The sequence below is a fragment of the Atractosteus spatula genome (genome assembly GCF_055471065.1).
Source record: "Atractosteus spatula isolate fAtrSpa1 chromosome 26 unlocalized genomic scaffold, fAtrSpa1.hap1 SUPER_26_unloc_1, whole genome shotgun sequence".
NCBI classification, from domain to species: domain Eukaryota; kingdom Metazoa; phylum Chordata; class Actinopteri; order Semionotiformes; family Lepisosteidae; genus Atractosteus; species Atractosteus spatula.
In genome coordinates this window covers 1696612-1717136 of record NW_028296644.1, presented here as the reverse complement: position 1 = coordinate 1717136, position 20525 = coordinate 1696612, and the positions used below count along the sequence as shown (strand labels likewise).

General features: G+C 41.9%; 4 non-coding genes across 4 annotated transcripts; 2 read left to right on the top strand and 2 right to left on the bottom strand.

Moving 5' to 3' along the window:
* Positions 1–2788: 2788 nt before the first annotated feature.
* Positions 2789–2864, bottom strand: trnag-ucc (transfer RNA glycine (anticodon UCC)). Its single transcript has one exon. It is a non-coding gene; the product is annotated as a tRNA-Gly (tRNA).
* Positions 2865–16230: 13366 nt separating this feature from the next.
* Positions 16231–16372, top strand: LOC148810532 (U4 spliceosomal RNA). The gene has a single exon (XR_016086720.1). It is a non-coding gene; the product is annotated as a U4 spliceosomal RNA (small nuclear RNA).
* An 827-nt stretch (positions 16373–17199) lies between these two features.
* On the bottom strand, positions 17200–17271 carry trnag-ucc (transfer RNA glycine (anticodon UCC)). The gene has a single exon. It is a non-coding gene; the product is annotated as a tRNA-Gly (tRNA).
* Positions 17272–17921: 650 nt separating this feature from the next.
* Positions 17922–18063, top strand: LOC148810530 (U4 spliceosomal RNA). The gene has a single exon (XR_016086704.1). It is a non-coding gene; the product is annotated as a U4 spliceosomal RNA (small nuclear RNA).
* Positions 18064–20525: the final 2462 nt, after the last annotated feature.

The following is a 20525-nucleotide window of genomic DNA, read 5'->3' as shown; positions in this document are numbered from 1 at the left end:
ATTATTTTAGAGTAAACAGGGGTTAAACCCACATTTTTGCTTTGAAAGTACTCAGTTTTAAAAACTGAACCACTGGTTGATAATATTTATAGGCAAAAAGGTAAACATGTTTAGATGTTCATGAGTAACTGCTTGCAACTTAAATAAAAAAAACATTTGAAGTGTATCTTTCCATAATGATAATATACAGTGGTGTGAAAAAGTGTTTGCCCCCTTCCTGATTTCTTATTTTTTTGCATGTTTGTCACACTGAAATGTTTCAGATCATCAAACAAATTGAGATATTAGACAAAGATAACACAAGTAAACACAAAATGCAGTTTTTAAATGAAGGTTTTTATTATTAAGGGAAAAAAAAATCCAAACCTACATGGCCCTGTGTGAAAAAGTGATTGCCCCCTAAACCTAATAACTGGTTGGGCCACCCTTAGCAGCAACAACTACAATCAAGCGTTTGCGATAACTGCCAATGAGTCTTTTACAGCGCTGTGGAGGAATTTTGGCCCACTCATCTTTGCAGAAGTGTTGTAATTCACCCACATTAGAGGGTTTTCGAGCCTTAACCGCTTTTTTAAGGTCATGCCACAACATCTCAATCGGATTCAGGTCAGGACTTTGACTAGGCCACTCCAAAGTCTTCATTTTGTTTTTCTTAAGCCATTCAGAGGTGAACTTGCTGGTGTGTTTTGGATCATTGTCCTCCTGCAGAACCTAAGTGCGCTTCAGCTTGAGGTCACGAACAGATGGCCGGACATTCTCCTTCAGGATTTTTTGGTAGACAGCAGAATTCATGGTTCCATTTACCACAGCAAGTCTTCCAGGTCCTGAAGCAGCAAAACAGCCCCAGACCATCACACTACCACCACCATGTTTTACTGTTGGTATGATGTCCCTTTTCTGAAATGCTGTGTTACTTTTACGCCAGATGTAATGGGACACACGCCTTCCAAAAAGTTCAACTTTTGTCTCGTCAGTCCACAGAGTATTTTCCCAAAAGTCTTGGGGATCATCAAGATGTTTTCTGGCAAAACTGAGACGAGCCTTTATGTTCTTTTTGCCCAGCAGTGGTTTTCGTCTTGGAACTCTGCCATGCAGGCCATTTTTGCCCAGTCTCTTTCTTATGGTGGAGTCACGAACACTGACCTTAACTGAGGCAAATGAAGCCTGCAGTTCTTTGGATGTTGTTGTGGGTTTTTTTGTGACCTCTTGGATGAGTCGTCGCTGCGCTCTTGGGGTAATTTTGGTCGGCCAGCTACTCCTGGGAAGGTTCACCACTGTTCCATGTTTTCGCCATTTGTGGATAATGGCTCTCACTGTGGATCGCTGGAGTCCCAAAGCTTTAGAAATGGCTTTATAACCTTTTCCATACTGATAAATCTCAATTACTCTGTTTCTCATTTGTTCCTGAATTTGTTTGGATCGCAGCATGATGTCTAGCTTTTGAGGATCTTTTGGTCTACTTCACTTTGTCAGGCAGGTCCTATTTAAGTGATTTCTTGATTGAGAACAGGTGTGGCAGTAATCAGGCCTGGGTGTGGCTAGAGAAATTGAACTCAGCTTTCCAAAGATGTGATAAACCACAGTTGATTAATGTTTTAACAGGGGAGGCAATCACTTTTTCACACAGGGCCATGTAGGTTTGGATTTCTTTTCCCTTAATGATAAAAACCTTCATTTAAAAACTGCATTTTGTGTTTACTTGTGTTATCTTTGTCTAATATTTCAATTTGTTTGATGATCTGAAACATTTCAGTGTGACAAACATGCATAAAAATAAGAAATCAGGAAGGGGGCAAACACTTTTTCACACCACTGTACAAAGTTGAATGTCTTTACACGATCTGCTGAAGTTTTCAGTGGGCGGGCTTTGTCAAATGGCTTGGAAAAACGCACTGTGTTTCGGCTCGGGAAACATCCTGCATTTTTTCTGTGTGTATAGCTGTCTTTTAACGCATACAGAATTCATTCGAAATCATTGATTTCTCCAATTAACAGGGGGCCCTTTTTGAACCTGCGAGAAGCAGTCTTTCAATGTAACAGATTTACTCCGGGGAAAGGCAGCATGACATTGAGAGTTGCTCAAGCTTTCAACACCCGGATCGGACTGCGTGTAAGCAGACATCGCTCAGAATCCCCTGTAAGATTCTCGTAGCAGCGCCCGGCTTTTGTCTGTCAAACGTTAGGTTGCGCTTCTTCATGCTGCATCGTCGGCATGAGTGGAGCTTTTTAAACGTCTGTACTTACTGCGCCCCAAAAGAAATGATTTGTCCCCGTTCAAAAGAAATTGTGCGATGTCCTGCAGCGTTCGCAAAGCAAACCTTTGACAGTTTGAAAAGAGGAATTTATTCTGCTTCCTGTGCTTGCAGTAGTTTCAAAGTTGAACGTCTTTACACGATCTGCTGCAGTTTTCAGTGGGCGGGCTTTGTCAAATGGCTTGGAAAAACGCACTGTGTTTCGGCTCGGGAAACATCCTGCATGTTTTCTGTGTGTATAGCTGTCTTTTAACGCATACAGAATTCATGCGAAATCATTGATTTCTCCAATTAACAGGGGGCCCTTTTTGAACCTGCGAGAAGCAGTCTTTCAATGTAACAGATTTACTCCGGGGAAAGGCAGCATGACATTCAGAGTTGCTCAAGCTTTCAGCACCCGTATCGGACTGCGTGTATGCAGAGAACGCTCAGAATCCCCTGTAAGATTCTCCCCCAATTCTGTTTTGCAGCCTCTTTCAAAAGGCTTTGCTAGTCACATTCCTAGGCTCATGACAGCATTTAAAAACATTCGCCACTGCGTTGGCCGGGAATCGAACCCGGGTCAACTGCTTGGAAGGCAGCTCTGCTCACCACTATACCACCAACGAACGCCCGCTAGAGCCCTGCAGGACACCACCAGAGCATGCTCACGATATCGGACGCTGTCTCCGGGACGTGCTGATTCCACACATTGTGAATAAATCATGATATTGTTAGTTACTGTAGCTAGACGTTCAAATGAGTTTCATGGCCAGATGGACTGTTTCCTCCAGCGGTATTTTTTTTTTCTTATAAAATATACTTTAATCAGAAAAAAAAACATCTCAAATGTAAACATCTCACACATTAACACTCCATGTAGTAAAAACAACGGCGGAACGGCGGTGATTGTCCGTTATCAATCGTTGCAAGGGTGGACGGATTTGCGCTATTATGAGAGTCCCTCCAAACCCTGCCACTTGCTGTTAACTATTAATCCCTGTACAGGGTCCATAGTCCTTTCCAGCGCTCCTTTGCCGTGGGGAAACCCCATTTGGCAATGTCGCGCTTCATCCTCCTCCTGAGGTCCGCCAGGATCCTCTCCTCCAGCTCCCTCGCTCCCCACTCGATGTTGTGCCGGATGAGATTGTTCCTCGCGTCCCACAGGCCTTTCTTTGTGAGGGACAGCAGCAGCCACATCAGGAACTGCGTCCCCTTGTCCAATCCGGTAGGTGCCAGCCCCAGCAGAATGTACTGGTAACTGAGCACCGCACCTGTCTCCAGGAGTTCCATGGTGTTGTCCATTCTGCCCCACGCCGCCTTGGCGAAGGGGCAGCTCCAGAACACGTGCTCCTGAGTCTCCTCGATGAAACACGTGTCCCGGGGGCAATGCGGGTTCCTGGTGAGCGAGTGTCTGTAGAGGACCTCTCTGGTGGCCAGTCTCTTGTGTACGGCCATCCAGTTGAGGTCCTTCAGTTGATTGTCCAGTTCTTTAGGCTGCATCCTTTCCCAGACTTGTCTGGGAACTTGCAGCCTTTCGTCGGCGACCAGATGCCCCCTCACCTCTTTGTACAGAGCTCTGTGGTTGGTGCAGAGCTCTGGCTGTCTCGTGGCCTCGTACCTCCTGCTCCACTTGACAGCGTGGGTGTAGAACTTCGGTCGCCTCTCTGCCTTGGGCCAAGTGTTTGACCACTGGACCAAGTGCCTCATCGGGACAGAGAGCCACAGCCTGACAAAGTACTGGTAGTTGTGGCCGATGGGCTCCCGCAGCGCCCGACAGAGGTTGCAGAAAAAGATGCAGTCGAGTTTCAGGGGGAAATGTGGGACATCTCGACCCCCTTCCTCGACCGGTTGATGCCCCAGTGATGCCCTACCGCGCGAGAGACTGGCGCGGCGCCCTCTGAGTTTAATAGTTAATACTCACCCACACGACCGCCCCGGTGAACACTGGCTTGCTATTTACTTACCCGATGACGGGGGAGCAGAATTTTCGACTCCTACGGATTTTCACCCGAAGCCTTTTTTCTTTCCCAAGAACATTATTGATTTCTTAAACAGAAATGCTAATTCCATATTTTACAACAACAGACAATTGCAAGATTCTTTTGCGGTGACCTGCGGTCTACATTGCGTCTTTTTTCTATACCATAGATGTAAAGGCTTATCTTTTAGAAACATTTTAGAACTTTATTCTACGAATGCAATCCAGAATGACCGCATGGTGGAAATGTTTCTGAAAAACAGACGTCGTGTGAGAAGGAGACCCCTGTACCCTTTTAAGCCATTTGAAAATACGAATGTTCAATTATGCGGGTGTTTACGACAATTTAAAACATGTCATAAATGTTAATCGACCGTCTAAAATAAAAATGAAATCGAACCATTTCATTGTCTGTGTGGTTATTATTTAAAAAAGAACACAAAACATGAATTAAAATCAATACAATATTTTTATTATACATTCGCGGTTATAGCGCTCAAGCTTTTTTTAATACATGTTACATCTAAGCCATTTTATTACAAACATTTTTAACTATATTGCTCACGCTTTTTAATATACATTTCAAGTCATTTATCACAAACACACATACCCAGAGAAAAAATGTTACAAAGACAACCATGTGGGTCGAGGTATTAATGATTGTCTCCTTTCAGCGGTTATCTTAGAGACCGGGTCGACTGTCGACAACTCTACCGGTTGTTTTAAAGTTTTGACCGACGCTGCACACCCCAGCGGGGTAGCCTTGAGCTTTTCAAGTATGTCTCGGTTACCAGCGTTGGCTAGCAGGGTGCCCGGCACGTTGATTTCTGCCATAGCCTCCATGAACACATCCCGACCTTTTGGCTTCTTACCGACCGCAACTGGTTGCTGCTGTGTGAGAGCCCTGACAAGATCAATCATGTGAGAGCTCTCAACAGGTGCCCCCTTGTACACAAATTTCCCTTTTTCATTCCAGGCTATTAATGGTTCATTGCAGGCCATGGTCTTTAACAGTATCTCTGCATTTCTCCGGAACCGCTGAGACACGCTGTCCAAAATATACCCAAAGTCAGCATCGCTCGATGACGGCTGTTGTGCTAACGTGCGTGATAGCTCGGCGGGTGCATTTTCCGGTAGTACAACAGTTAAAGTCCCCTTTTCGGAAGTCTCCTGGCGTACTAATGTCAAATACCGTTGTAACACCTGACTGTACAATTTCACTTTTTCATATTCGGCAAGATGTGAGTTCTGAAGAATGTCTCTCATTTCATCATCCAACCGGCGGGTTGTTATTTTTCTCACATCGCTTTCGAGCCCAGACTGCTCTCAGAGTCGATCGAGCTGTTTCTGAGGTACCAGGTACCTTTTTTTCAGCGTGCTCCATTATTGACGTTGTAGAAGCCCCGTAATCAATTGTACTGCAATACTCAACAGGGTCCAGATAAAACCGCCGGACTGGTTCACCAAGAGTCTCTTTCTTTTAAGAGAAAGACCCTTTCGACTCAAAGTCTTTATAAGCTTACGTTTTCTCTTCAGGGTCCCAAACTGCTTAGCAGATAACGGTATGTTCCCTTTCAAGGTATTCAAGGCGATTTCAGCTATGGCCTGTACAAGATCATTTGATTGGGTGCGGCTTTTACCAGAAAATGTAAGAGAGTCAGGTTTCTCCGAACGCGTGAAGACATGATGACGCCCCGAACGTGTTTTTTCGACTGAGTCTGTGGTTGTGAGATCACCGACTTTTAGATTATTTAAAAACATAAGCCGTGGGTACATCTGGGGGGAAAAGACCTGTTCGCAAGCGATAGTCATCTGGGGTGTCAGCATTTAAATCCACCAACCAGTAACTGAAAGGTTTTTTAGTAGCGTCATCGAACGCTTCCAAAAAAAATTTGGCTTTACCGGGGTACATCTGCCGGGACAGGGTTGTAATCTGTAGTTTATCTCTAGGGTTTTTAAACAGCACCATGTACTTTGTATTTAACGCTATGGTTCTACTTTTCCGGCCTTGACAAAACACATTTTGGACGATATACATGATGCTGAGGTTTTGGTGGTGTACGTATTTGGTAAAAGCTTTTTCTATCTCATTATTTTCACACGCAGACTCCATCAAATCATCAACTATAATCAAATTTACTCTACCCGGCAGCAGTAGCTGGTCGTCGGAAAACAATGTCGGTAGTCCTTCTATAAACTGAATGTATGGAAATTTCACAAGCAACTCAGCGTATAGAGGTTGCCAGCAGCTGTAACACCAGACTATGTTTTCGGGTTTACGAGTCATAACGGTATCACCATTCTCCAAGAGTTGTTTTATAAAATAACTTTTACCGCAATTCGAGGGTCCGGACAAAATGCATGAAAAAGGGTGTTTTAACCTGACATCCATCGTGTTAATATCCGTAGGGCAACGGTGTCAAATTTTCTTGCAGCACCTGCTTGTCGTACACCACCTTCTGGGTTTTCTTTAAGGTCTGGGTCTCAATGCGCCAATCCTTTTTAACACGCACGATCATCGGCTGTTGAATAGAAATGTGTTTAAATTCCCGGCACTCTGCATAAGGGTTAACACCATAGTCAAAAACCAAGTCCAGACTCTCAAAGTTAACTTTTTCACAATTGTTCACATTGAGCGTAATGCCTTTCACCTTTAAACAGGCTTTCCCGCCAGACAGCTTGTACCCGTACGACTTGGGTCCTGTTGACACAAACTTGGTGATGTGTTGTCCAGCATCGATTTCACTGGTCAGCTCACCCAAATAGTCACCCAGCCCCGGATTCCACTCACCCTCCTGGCTCACAAAGATAACGGAATCTGTGTCGTGGTACAGACAGCGGCCTTGCAAAGCATTTAGCAGGTTGTATAACTCCAAGTGGGCATAGGCGGTTGTAAAGCTAGCGATGAAAATGTTAGTGTTTGAATGGCCTGTATAGTGGTGTTCAGTGTGTTTCCACGTAACACAGGCTGTGTTTTCATTGATAAACTCGCAGGCTGACACCTCATGATATGGCGTAAATAAGTACCTGAACAATTCATCGGGGTTTCTCACGATGGTGGTCTGTGGTAAATTGTCTCTTTGCCCATACTTGCCCCACAAACGGTTCGAGGCAAGTTTTCAAAGCTGTCTTTTGGCCGGATTCTATTTAATGTTGCCGGGGTCCAGCCGGACACCCTCTTTTTCATAATATTTGCTGATATATCTTTGTTGTTTCGTGACATCTGTACACCACTCTGGAAACCCCGAAGCTTCCTGTTTCCCTTTCAGATGCAGTTTGATGTAATCGGAAAAAAGATCATGTGAGGCCTTTTCGAAATGCCAAATTTCGTAAATTTTACACACTCTATACCCCAGATCTAAGGCCATCTGTAATTCAGGGGTGCACCAGACACCAGTCAAGGTGCGATCTTCATCACTGTGCTCTCAGGGAGTGGTCTGTTTTGTTTCAGCACACGTACGACACAGTGTGAAAAACAGTTTTTTGTCAATTTTGGTTGGAAGAACTGGAAAGTACAAACGTCTGGGTGGGTAAACTTTCACCTTCGCTAAACCGAAATATTGTTTTAAATCTCCAAAGTTGTTATATATTTTTCGGGGGTGCCCCAGTGGGTATTTTTTATGTTTGTTCACAAACGGATACAGACTGGTGAAATCATAGTAATGAATTTTTTCACCGAGCTGCGCTGTGTAATGTAAACAAATAGCATTTGTTCTCCCCCCAAAAAGCGAATCGCGCAGTTGCAGAGGCTCTGGTAACTGAGCAGCTGTTAGAAATTTACCCAAGTCTCCATTTTCAACAAGCACGTCTCTGAACTCGTGCTCCCACAAAACACGCACGTTAAAACCTCTCATTTTGAGAAAATTAATTTTCAACATCGTCTTTCTGTACAACCAACCAAAAGTAGTGTTTGTCAGCGGATTAAAATCATTTTCACAATAACAAACGCTACAACCGTGAAAAAAGCAACCATTGAACTCAAAGGCTGTCTGCACTCCGTCAATTACAGCATAACCATCCAGAAAATATGGTCCAACCTTGAACTCACCGGCCATGGTTAACGCATGTTGGATTTTAACGGGCTCTGTGTGTTCGATGTACATAAGCCACTGAATGCTGGGTGTAGAAAATCATTTTTGCTGGCGGTGGTAATTGTCATGGGGTAGCAACGCTATCGTCTCTTCCTGTAAGAACATAAGTCTGAACATGGCCATGCAGATACTAGCGATGGTCACAAACTGAAAGGGGTCGATGCACACAACGCAGGCCCCTGACTCAGTCACGTGTGTCTGTCTGGTCATATTCAAGACCTTGTCCCAATACCTGACACAGCCTTCTCTTAGAATTGCCACATCCAACTGGTAGTAGCGTTTCAATTCTCTCTGTAAGTTAAAGACACTTCCCTTGCATTCTTCATACCAAACCAAAAACTCTGCTTTCTCGCTCGGCAGCATGTAGTTAACACCGTAACGTTCTGGCGGCGGCATCGGGCCAACATAATTTTGGTTTTTCGGAAGTGTTCATCAAGTGTGGAAAATGACCCTTACCCCCGGGGAACCCCATGGCTGCCGGCAGTTTGCTTAATTTCATAGGTAGAAAGCTTAGAGAATCAATAAATCTGATGTTCAGAGCTTTTACGGTCATACACATTATCTTACCACCCTGATTAATTAGTTCAACGTCCATCTTTTCATCTAACAACTGTCTGATTACTAGGTAATTGTCATATCCCTTGCCATTGTGCGATATGAACGTATTGTTTTTGAAACGTCTATCGATAAATTTACACACAAAATCCTTTAGACAAGTTTCACCATAGAATTCCCAGCTTCGTTTATTGTCAATATGAAGGGCGTGGACGTAATTTGGTATGTGTGTCCCCGTTTCTTGCATGCATTCAAAGTCGAAAAAAATGTACTTGTTTGAAAGTCAGGGGTGTCGATCACGTTGTTACAACGCGAGCACAGTTTCTCTTTACATTTGTGACTTGCGAGGTTATAAACCCCACATTTCTCACAAAAGACCCTGCGCTCACACTTACCAACACCCGTCGCCGCATTCTGAAAGTGTCTCGCCAAACACTGAGAGCTACGACAAAAGACCTTACAGGCCGGGCAATTCTGAATTTCTGCATCAGTTTCGCAACACTGGGGATCTAAACAGGTTTTACAAGCTTTAACACAGGCGTGTGCGTTCTTGTGGCTATACGCCGCATGGCAGTTAGTGCAAAAATACGCCGCCCCCACAAAAGCTTTAATATTTAAAACCCCGTAAAAATGCTCTTCATGCAGTAGAACAAAAAGTATTTTAGAATTTGGTGGTGTGGGCCCCGTTGTAAAATACTTCCAATCACCCTGGTCGTGGTACAAAATTTTAATGACCACCTTTAAATGTTTTTCAAAAGCGGTAATGTCTGACAAACTAATTTTCCGATTCTCTGGAAAACCCAACTCTTTGTGCATTCGTTTAGCGCCCTGTAACATTTCCCCATCGGTACAACCTTCATTCAACAAACCGTACACACTCCTGGCGAAATACAGATTACCCCCCGTGTAATGTAAATCGATAAGGTACGCTTTTTTCCGAGCAACTACCCGGCTGTACAGAACAGATTTAAATCTTCGGCGGGCACCCCCCTGCATATTCCTATCGTCACCACTAATCGGAGGCTGTCATCGGTGAGAACTTCTGTGTGGCTCTTTAAGAGGTCTGAGATGTGGCTTAAAAATTCGGCAGCATTTAATTCTCCGGGGTGTCTCCTGCGTGAGAACAAAGGTTTGTTAAAACCACCCGCAGTCAAACGCAGCTGTACAAAATCATTCGCCCCGATGTTTGGAGAAAGTTCATCCAATATTCTCTGGACTGCACCATGCACAGCGTCTATAGCCTGTACATACGAGGCTATTCTGTCAAGATTAACAAAACGAAATTCTTCATGGTGCTCTGTTGCTCTAAAATTATTATAAGACCTGTTATAACTACGTATACGCTCCAGGAAAACTAAGGGGTCTCTATTCGCCCCTGCACCGCCACCAACCTGATTCAGATCGTTCAGCACAACCGGTTCTCGGTTTTCAAAGTTACCGACATCCTGTTCTGCAACAGCACCCCTGGGCATTAAGTTATTTTCTACCACTGCATTCTCATTGCGTGGTTCTGGCGGCCCTTAGGAAATCTGATGCCTCTCTCTGAATCTTTTGCGACGCAACAAACATGCTTTTGACAGTTTAATTCTTTTATTAATGTACAAACGCTTGATGTTGGCAAGCGGTCGGTCTTTTAAACACTTTTTAGACCGCATGTTTAGTCATTTATCCCTGTGGGTCTTCGCCAATGAACCATGAAATAGCATTATCAGGTAATGAAATCCAGAGTTTAGAGTGGCATCCTCTTTAGAAAATACGTCTAATAGGCTAGCAGCGTAAACCTGGATCGGCTTTGGAAACACGGAATGTACACGTGCTAAAGCGGCTCTTAGATTCTCTAAATCACGCTTTTTATCCACCTCATTAGTGCCCACCGTTGATACTAACTGTGTAATATACCGCACTGAATCTCGCACATCACCAAACACCAAGTCTCTAATTGCATTATTATTTCGCTCCAAAGGCTTGACACGTTTGGTTTTGGGCAGAGTATTAACAGCCGCCTTCGATGCGGTCACCACCTTAGGGTCCGACGTTTCTGCCACATTGTTTCGCCGCTCGTCGATACAGCTGCTGAGTGAATAAATAAAAGACTTTTTAATAACACGCCAATGCTCCATATCTCAAAATCAGAAAACTTCACTGTGATAAAAATAAAAGACTTTTCAACACAACAATCAATGCGTTCTAAACGGTCAAATTCAGAAAACTACGATAACTATGATAAAAACGCCACACATGTGGCGCATCCTTACACAAAGGGCTGCGGGTGAATGGAACAAGTTACCCAGACATGTTGTTACACCGGTTTCCTTTAAGACTGTGGTGGCGCTACTGGGTCAAGCGGCATGGTTAACGGCATATAGACCCATGGCACTTTAAAGGCTAAGCAGTTTTAAAATAAGGCTTTTTAACACCCCCAAACAAAAAACTACGCGAACTAGGATCTTTCAACGAATTAACATTCTAACAAAAGAAGTAACGGTTGCCGTAAGTGGATCATAACACATCTTGACCATGCTTAAATTATATTAACCTTTGGTTGTTGATTTGAGATGTTTTGAGCTCGTTGACCCCGTTAACATGTTAGCGCGGCATTGCAGTTTATTTTTTGAAGGTTCGGGTTCTGCACGGAGAGGGAAAATACCATTAGTGAAAGAACTCAACACCGCAAATTACCAAAAAATAGAAAAACGGTGGGAATTTTTATTATAGACACGTTTAAATGGGCATGCTAAAAGAATGTTTTATATAATACCGACCTCTTCTCCCAGGCGATCTGATAATATGCTCCGCACCCTCTAGTATAACGTGAACATCTGCATGTGTCTCCACAAGGTTTTGCGGTGGTATTGTAAACCGAAACAAAGTTTTTTAAACGTGTAGCGACTTGTCCCTTCGCCCGCGTCTGTGGAATAGACACATACGTGTATTGGTGTGGAGAAAGTACCCCTGTGTCTTTAAGACTCACATGGTCGTAAAGCGTTATTCAAAACATTGTCGTAATTACTCACCAGTGTTGGGTTGTGCCGTAACTGGTCTTTTTAGAGCTGTTGTTTTCGGGGCTAATGGAAATGAATGGATACACACAGTCACGAACACATTACGGAACAACTCCCTGGTAATTCCATTATAATAATTCAATATTGCCTAGTATACAAATATTATACAACGTTTTGCAACTATAGCTAACATGAGACATGCACCGTGACGTTGTAATTTTCTCACAATAAGCCAGATATACATACCGCTGAAATTCGTGGAGTCCTCGTCTTCGTCTATCAAATCGAACAGTGTTAAGTCTGTAAATAGACTATCTTCAGACTGTTGTAATTGATCGGTGTGATCCATTCTGACGAGTTAGTCGATAACGCGAGACTGTAAGAATTGGAATCCATTCAAAACTTCGCCTGTTACACCGCTGGTACTTATACCCCAAACCGATAAACATTCTCTTCTAAGAAACACACATGGCCCCCCCATAAAACCATTAATCTTAGGTATCATTGGGCGTGCACGTACTGGTCTGTAGAAATTATTTTAAGAAACATTTTAGAAAACGTTTTACACCGTTATAATGTTAAAATCTATATTATTTTAAGACATACAACAGTGTCTAAATTTCATAGCGGTTAAAACGTGGTGAAAATGTGCCTCGGTGTCTGTGTTTGATTCACCAACAGACCACTAAGAATATTATTAAGCAAAATCTTTTTTATTAACGGTAACGCTATATGAAAATGTATCTATTCTTTATAGCGACGTGTTCACAAACCAAGCTTGACGTTTTGAGGTTTTATTTTTTCGGGATGGGATGTTAAGAATATTTCTGCGTGAAATACATGTGGTGATTGTAAATTAGAAAACTTTACATGAATATAAAATGTATATACAAAACAGCATTTAAAACAAATGAAAAACTATAACTCCTAAATCCGTCCGTTTATTGTCACTGTTAATTGTACCCACTTAAAATTTAAAAATTTTATAAACTTTCACGCTGAGGTCAATTTTAACACCCCCACCCCCACTCTGCATTCCAGAGCCTTTAACTACCGTGACGCTGACCCCCCACCAAAAATATCTCTAATACGTGATTTTAAAACTTTAAGATCAATCCGTTAAAGTATAAAGAACAACACCCCATCATTTGTTACCTGTTAATACCTTAAAGACTTTTACGCTTGCGGTGTGTGGAAATTTATTTCAAACTTTCGAAAAAAGCTGTCGCGAATGTGTTATAAAAATAAGTTGTGTCTTATTACATAATTTTAAAAACTTTAAGACCAACCCCGCGTGTTTAAAATTTCTTTTCTGGGCAAACACATCATTTGTGTTTGTGTTGTGTGTTAATACTTTTAAAGTTTAAAACTTATAAACTGATAAGTGAATATAGACCGTTATTATGTTAAAATCTATATTATTTTAAGACATATAACGGTGTCTAAATTTCATAGCGGTTAAAACGTGGTGAAAATGTGCCTCGGTGTCTGTGTTTGATTCACCAACAGACCACTACGAATATTATTAAGCAAAATGTTTTTATTAACGGTATAGCTATAAGAAAATGTATCTATTCTTTATAGCGACGTGTTCACAAACCAAGCTTGACGTTTTGAGGTTTTATTTTTTCGCGATGCGATGTTAAGAACATTTTTGCGTGAAATACATGTGGTGATTATAAATTAGAAAACTTTACCTGAATATAAAATGTATATACAAAACAGCATTTAAAACAAATGAAAAACTATAACTCCTATATCCGTCCGTTTATTGTCACTGTTAATTGTACCCGCTTAAAATTTAAAAATGTTATAAACTTTCCCTGAGGTCAATTTTAGCTCCCCTCCCCCCCACTCTGCATTCCAGAGCTTTTAACTACCATGACGCAGAACCCCCCCCCCCCACCGCACGTCTCCAAAATATCTCTAAAACTTTAAGATCAATCCGTTAAAGTATAAAGAACAACACCCATCATTTGTTGCCTGTTAATACCTTAAAGACTTTTACGCTTGCGGTGTGTGGAAATTTATTTCAAACTTTCGAAAAAAGCTGTCGCGAATGTGTTATTAAAAATAAGCTGTGTCTTATTACATTATTTTATAACTTTAAGACCAACCCCGCGTGTTCAAACACATCATTTGTGTTTGTGTTGTGTGTTAATACTTTTAAAGTTTAAAACTTATAAACTGATAAGTGAATACTTTTCGCAACGCGCCCCTGGAGCTGTGAGACACTGCCCATTGTTGGGAGCTGCGAAGATGGCTTCTTTGTGTGGAGAAACATCGGGGTCCGTTGCTCTACAAAGTGGAGAGGTAGGTGGCTAAAATATTTTTTCTGATCGTGGAATTGTTGTATCGGCGCTTAGCGTATGTCATTTTAATACTTGGTCTTCTTTTTAGCAAAAACCCGATCCCGCCCTCTGCGACGTGTGACAGCGGCGGGCGTGTGAGTTCAGATGGGGTACCAGATATTGAAGAACTGTATCGAATGTATACGTCTGAATTCTTACTAAGAGTGCTTAACACACTTCTCTCTACAAAGCTTGATATGCAAAACAAAGAGTCGAATGGTAATGTCCTTAAATTTCTTAAAGAGATAGATGTGTATGTCAAGAACTTGAATGAAATTATTGTGGATCTGATGTTTTCAGATCAGAAATGGAAGCCTGGGGGGCTCTACAGTGTGTATTCCAAAATACAGCGTGTTTTGCACAGAACCTGTGGTAACACCATCCCGCTGATTACGCAGGCAAATTTTTTTGCTCTGCTAGATCGGATCGCCCAGTGTGGTTCGCATGGCTTTAGACATGGGGAGCGGAAGGGGGTTATGAATGCTTTTTCAGAAGCCTCAAAGCAATGGAACAAGTAATAGGTTTATTCCATGCTGAAAAAAAGAAGAAAGAGAACACAACGTTTCGGCCGTGGAGCCTTCTTCAGGTGTCAACCTGACACCTGAAGAAGGCTCCACGGCCGAAACGTTGTGTTCTCTTTCTTCTTTTTTTCAGCATGGAATAAACCTATTACTTGTTCCTTTGCAGCCTACGCATGCTGATGCAGCTACCCACCTGAACTACTACAGCCTCAAAGCAATGTTGGGGTGGTGGTTACGCGTACCGAACTAATTTTCCGCACCAACATTTAATTGTTGAATGCAAACAGGAGCCGGTAACGCGTTTGTACTGCGATGTTTCTGTGTTTGAAACCCACTGTTGAAATAAAGCGGTTCACATTTCACATACTTGCAAACAGGAGTCTGTAACTTGTGTAAAAAGTGTACTGCGCTGTTTCTGTGTTTGAAAATCCACTGTTGAAATAAAGCGGTTCACATTTCACATGGTGTTTGTCCTGCGAGTTCTTTTGTGAGACTTTTTACGCAGTCAGTGTGTGTGTGTTTGCTTACAACCCTGATGCTTCTAAGACACGGCTTGTGCAGCGTATAAGCACCCCGGCCACCCGACCGCGGCTGGTGCCGCTCACACCCCGGGATCTCGCGGCCCTCACCAGACTCACCGCGCCGCCATTACTACCCGATTCCCTAGGGTTATAACAGAGCGCACTCAACCCCGCTGCAGACATGGTCCCCTTCCAAACCAATACACACTTTGACACACTTAAAGCGAGGGATGCGCCGCCTTGGGGCTTTTGGACCATGAGGCTCCGGACCAACCAGCCGGGGGGGGGGAAGGCGGGAGTTCCGACCGTTAACGACACACCATTGGCTCCTGAGGGGGCGGGACATGCACACATAACAACACGCCATTGGCTGGCAAGGGGGCGGGACATCCACCCACAGCGGACTCCCATTGGATGGAAAAGGGTGGCGTGGTACCTGTCAAAAGTTTGACGAAAGGTGTCGCTTTATACTCCTACTACTGTTTCCTCCAGCGGTATAGTATTGCAGTGAGACAGCACGATGCCTGCAAGACTATATCACGCTAAACACCACAGATTGTGTTTGTCCCTTCGTGTCAGTCGTCCTGCAGCTACGGGGAGTGGGACACAAACATGCTGCAATGCTTTCAGGACGTTAGGATTTGTTTGTGCAACATCCGAGAAGAGTACTTGTAGCTTGAATGTGAACTGTACGTGCCCGCCCCCTTTCCTCTGTAGTGCATGATTTCCTCCCGGCATGCCCTTCGTCATTGTTCTGTCATCTTGTATTTAAAGGGTTGTATTTCTGCTGCTGAAAATAAGCAACAGTTTTCTCACAACGCCCTTTGTTCCCGACGGAGACCTTGTCTTTCATGAAATTCTTCAAAACCTCAAGCTATATGAAGAAGCTGAGAAATATGAAGCGTTACAGCAACGACATGCCATGAGACGATTGATACCGATTTCCATAGGATCCCTGCGGTTGCCTGGCAACCGTCAGCTTTGCGCAGTGGCAGTATCGTAGCCTGTGAGGTTTAGCCGAGGCGCGATTATTGCTAGTTGAAAACTTTTCCCAATACCCCGCTTCCGCCGGTTTGCAATACAATCAGCGAAAGCAATTTTTGACAGTCTCGTCAGAGACTGAGCAAGGTGTTTAAAGACAGATTTTGTCATGGTGACATCATGGTAGAAAGAAACAAACTTGTTTCTTCTCAACAGAAACGCTCTTTAGCTCTTTCAGCGTTATGCAAGGAACAGCGTCTGTCGAGATCACTTTTGAGACAAAGCGAAATGGCGTGTGCTGTCAGTTTGATTTCATATTGCTCGTAGCGGCGCCCGGCTTTTGTCTGTCAAACGTTAGGTTGCGCTTCATGCTGCATCGTCGGCATGAGTGGAGCTTTTTAAACGTCTGTACTTACTGCGCCCCATAAGAAATCATTTGTCCCAGTTCAAAAGAGATTGTCCGATGTCCTGCAGCTTTCGGAAAGCAAACCTTTGACAGTTTGAAAAGAGGAAATTATTCTGCTTCCTGTGCTTGCAATAGTTACAAAGTTGAACGTCTTTACACGATCTGCTGCAGTTTTCAGTGGGCGGGCTTTGTCAAATGGCTTGGAAAAACGCACTGTGTTTCGGCTCGGGAAACATCCTGCATGTTTTCTGTGTGTATAGCTGTCTTTTAACGCATACAGAATTCATTCGAAATCATTGATTTCTCCAATTAACAGGGGGCCCTTTTTGAGCCTGCGAGAAGCAGTCTTTCAATGTAACAGATTTACTCAGGGGAAAGGCAGCATGACATTGAGAGTTGCTCAAGCTTTCAGCAGCCGTATCGGACTGCGTATATGCAGACATCGCTCAGAATCCCCTGTAAGATTCTCCCCCAATTCCGTTTTGCAGCCTCTTTCAAAAGGCTTCGCTTTGCTAGTCACATTCCTAGGCTCATGACAGCATTTGAAAAAATTCACCACTGCGTTGGGCGGGAATCGAACCCACTTCAACTGCTTGGAAGGCAGCTATGCTCACCACTATACCACCAACGCATGCCCCCTGGAGCCCTGAAGGACACCACCAGAGAATGATCACGATATCGGACGCTGTCTCCGGGACGTGCTGATTCCACACATCATGAATAAATCATGATATTGATAGTTACTGTAGCTAGACGTTCAAATGAGTTTCATGGCCAGTTGGACTGTTTCCTCCAGCGGTATAGTATTGCAGCGAGACAGCACGATGCCTGCAAGACTATGTCACGCTAAACGCTACAGATTGTGTTTGTCCGTTCGTGTCAGTCGTCCTGCAGGTACGGGAAGTGGGACACACATATACTGCAATGCTTTCAGGACGTTAGGATTTGTTTGTGCAACATCCGAGAAGAGTACTTGTGGCTTGAATGTGAACTGTACGTGCCCGCCCCCTTTCCTCTGTAGTGCATGAGTTCCTCCCGGCATGCCCTTCGTCATTGTTCTGTCATCTTGTATTTAAAGGGTTGTATTTCTGCTGCTGAAAATAAGCAATGGTTTTCTCACAACGCCCTTTGTTACCGACGGAGACCTTGTCTGTCATGAAATTCTTCAAAACCTCGAGCTATAAGAAGAAGACGACAAATATGAAGCGTTACAGCAACGACATGCCATGAGACGATTGATAACGATTTCCATAGGATCCCCGCGGTTGCCTGGCAACCGTCAGCTTTGTGCAGTGGTAGTATCGCAGCCTGTGAGGTTTAGCCGAGGCGCGATTATTGCTAGTTGAAAACTTTTCCCAATACCCTGCTTCCGCCGGTTTGCAATACAATCGGCGAAAGCAATTTTTGACAGTCTCATCAGAGACTTTTTTTTAAAGAATTTTTTATTAAATGTGTAAAGAATTTACAAATACAAATACAATCAAAGGATCAAATTAGGTACAAGAGAACAAACACAAACAGAAAAATAAACAGTTAACCATCAGAGGTAATAAGTAAGTTATATGATTAAATTGTATTTTTTACATATATCATATGTTTTCCGTGCTTTATTATTTCTCAGATTTTTAATAGAATTTAAAGTGTTTCAGCTCCACCTCAAAAGAACTAAAAAGGGGAGTATTATTAGACCATTTGGATTTATGGATGTGAAATTTACCAAGAATGATTAATAAATTGACTATAAATAAATGCTCTTTTTCCAAATTTTCTACTAAACAGTACAATAAAATGTCAAAATCCTTCAATCTAAAAAACACCTTTAACTGCCTGCAAACAAAACTCTGTAAATCCGTCCAAAACAGCTTCACAAACCTACACCTAACAAATAAATGCACCAAAGATTCCTTTTCCGCCCGACAAAAAACACACAGATCATCCTGCTCATGCTTAAATTTAAAGAGTACCAATTTCACTGGATAAAACTTATGAATAATTTTAAACGATATCTCTTTAACTTTATTTGTAATACAAAATCTATCAGGAATTGTCCAAACTAACTTCCAGTTTATATTTTCAAACATTGCATTCCAAAAAGACAAACAGGAAGGGATAAGATGGGGTTTACAAAGATTTCTAATAGGAGTATTGTTACACTTCTTATCCTTTATTTCCACGCCATCCAAGAATAAATCAGTTGTAGGACCCAAAAGGAGGTCAGTCCTATTAACACTTTGATTTGCTTTTAATAAGCCCACTACACCTTCCGGAATGGCATCAAAAACTATTGCATATTCCTTGGGAGTAACAGGGAACTGAAATCTCTCCAGGAATTCAGGATAAGTAAGCAATCTACCATCTTCATTCAACAGTTGAGCCACTAAATAAATTTTGTTATTAAACCAACTATGTAAAAATAAACTTTTATTTTTAAACTTAATGTCTTTATTATTCCAAATATAATATGTGTGTGGTGAGAAGTTGTGTTTGTATAATAAAGTCCAGTATAATAGTACTTGCTTATGAAAATTAGATGACTTAACTGGGATTTTCTTTATATCAAAGTTACATTTTAACAAAAAGTCAAGATTCCCAACATTCTGAAAAATTATGTTTGGAATAAAATTCCAAATACTATTTTTATTATTAATAAATTTCCTAATCCAATTTATTTTAAAAGTTATATTTGACATATAAAAGTCTATAACATTCAAGCCACCTTGGTTTTTTGGTTTACTCAGAAGGTGTTTCCTAATATAATGAGGTTTATTCTTCCAAATAAAGTTGTATAATAGTTTGTCAAACTCATCAATAAGATGCGAAGGCACATTCAGTGAAAGCTAGGCGTACACAAAGCGAGATATACCCTCTGCTTTCGACAGTAGAACCCGACCTGCCAACGATAGGTCCCTCATTAACCAAGACTGAAATCTTTTTTTAGTTTTATATAAAATAGGCGTAAAATTCAATTTACATCTTTCATCTTGGTCTTTACAGACTATAATACCCAAATAACAAACCACTTTCTTCACAGGTATATTCACTATTGCATCTAAATTAGAATCCTTCAGAGAAAACAGTTCACACTTGTCAATATTCAGAGACAATCCTGAGACTGATGAGAACACATTTAAAACCTCAATTGCTTTAGAAACCTCTTTACTATTCTTAAGAAAAATAGTGGTATCGTCTGCTAGTTGATAAATCTTAATTTCCCTTCCCAAGATACTAATGCCTTCCATAATGCTATTATTAATATGAAGAGTCAAAGTCTGAGTTACTAATAAAAAGAGAAAAGGAGATATTGGACATCCCTGCCTAATACCTCTTCCAATTTCAAATCTTGGAGATGTACCATTATGTAATCTGACTGAGCTATTACACCCATTATAAAGAGTCTTAACAACATTCTGAAAATATTCACCAAAACCAAAAAATTCTAAACACTTAAAAATAAATGTATGCTCTACTGTATCAAAAGCTTTATAAAAGTCCACAAATAAAATATAACTATCATCTTCTATAAGATCACTGTAATCTATCAGATCCAGAATTAAACGGATTTTATTGCAAATATGCCTGCCTTTCATAAAAGCAGATTGCGTCTCATCAATAATCTGAGCCAACCCTTTCTTTAATCTATTCGCAAATATCAAAGCTAATAATTTTGCATCATTATTCAACAGAGTTATAGGTCTCCAATTTTCTAATATTAGCTTATCCTTGTCAGGTTTGGGAATAAGTGAAATCAATCCCTGTTTCAGAGAAGGTGGCATTTCCTTTTTTTGTATAGCTTCTTCAAAAACACCAAATAAAAAATCAATTAACACATCTTGAAAAAATTGTTTAAAATTCACTACATAAATCGTCATTCCCAGGGGATTTATT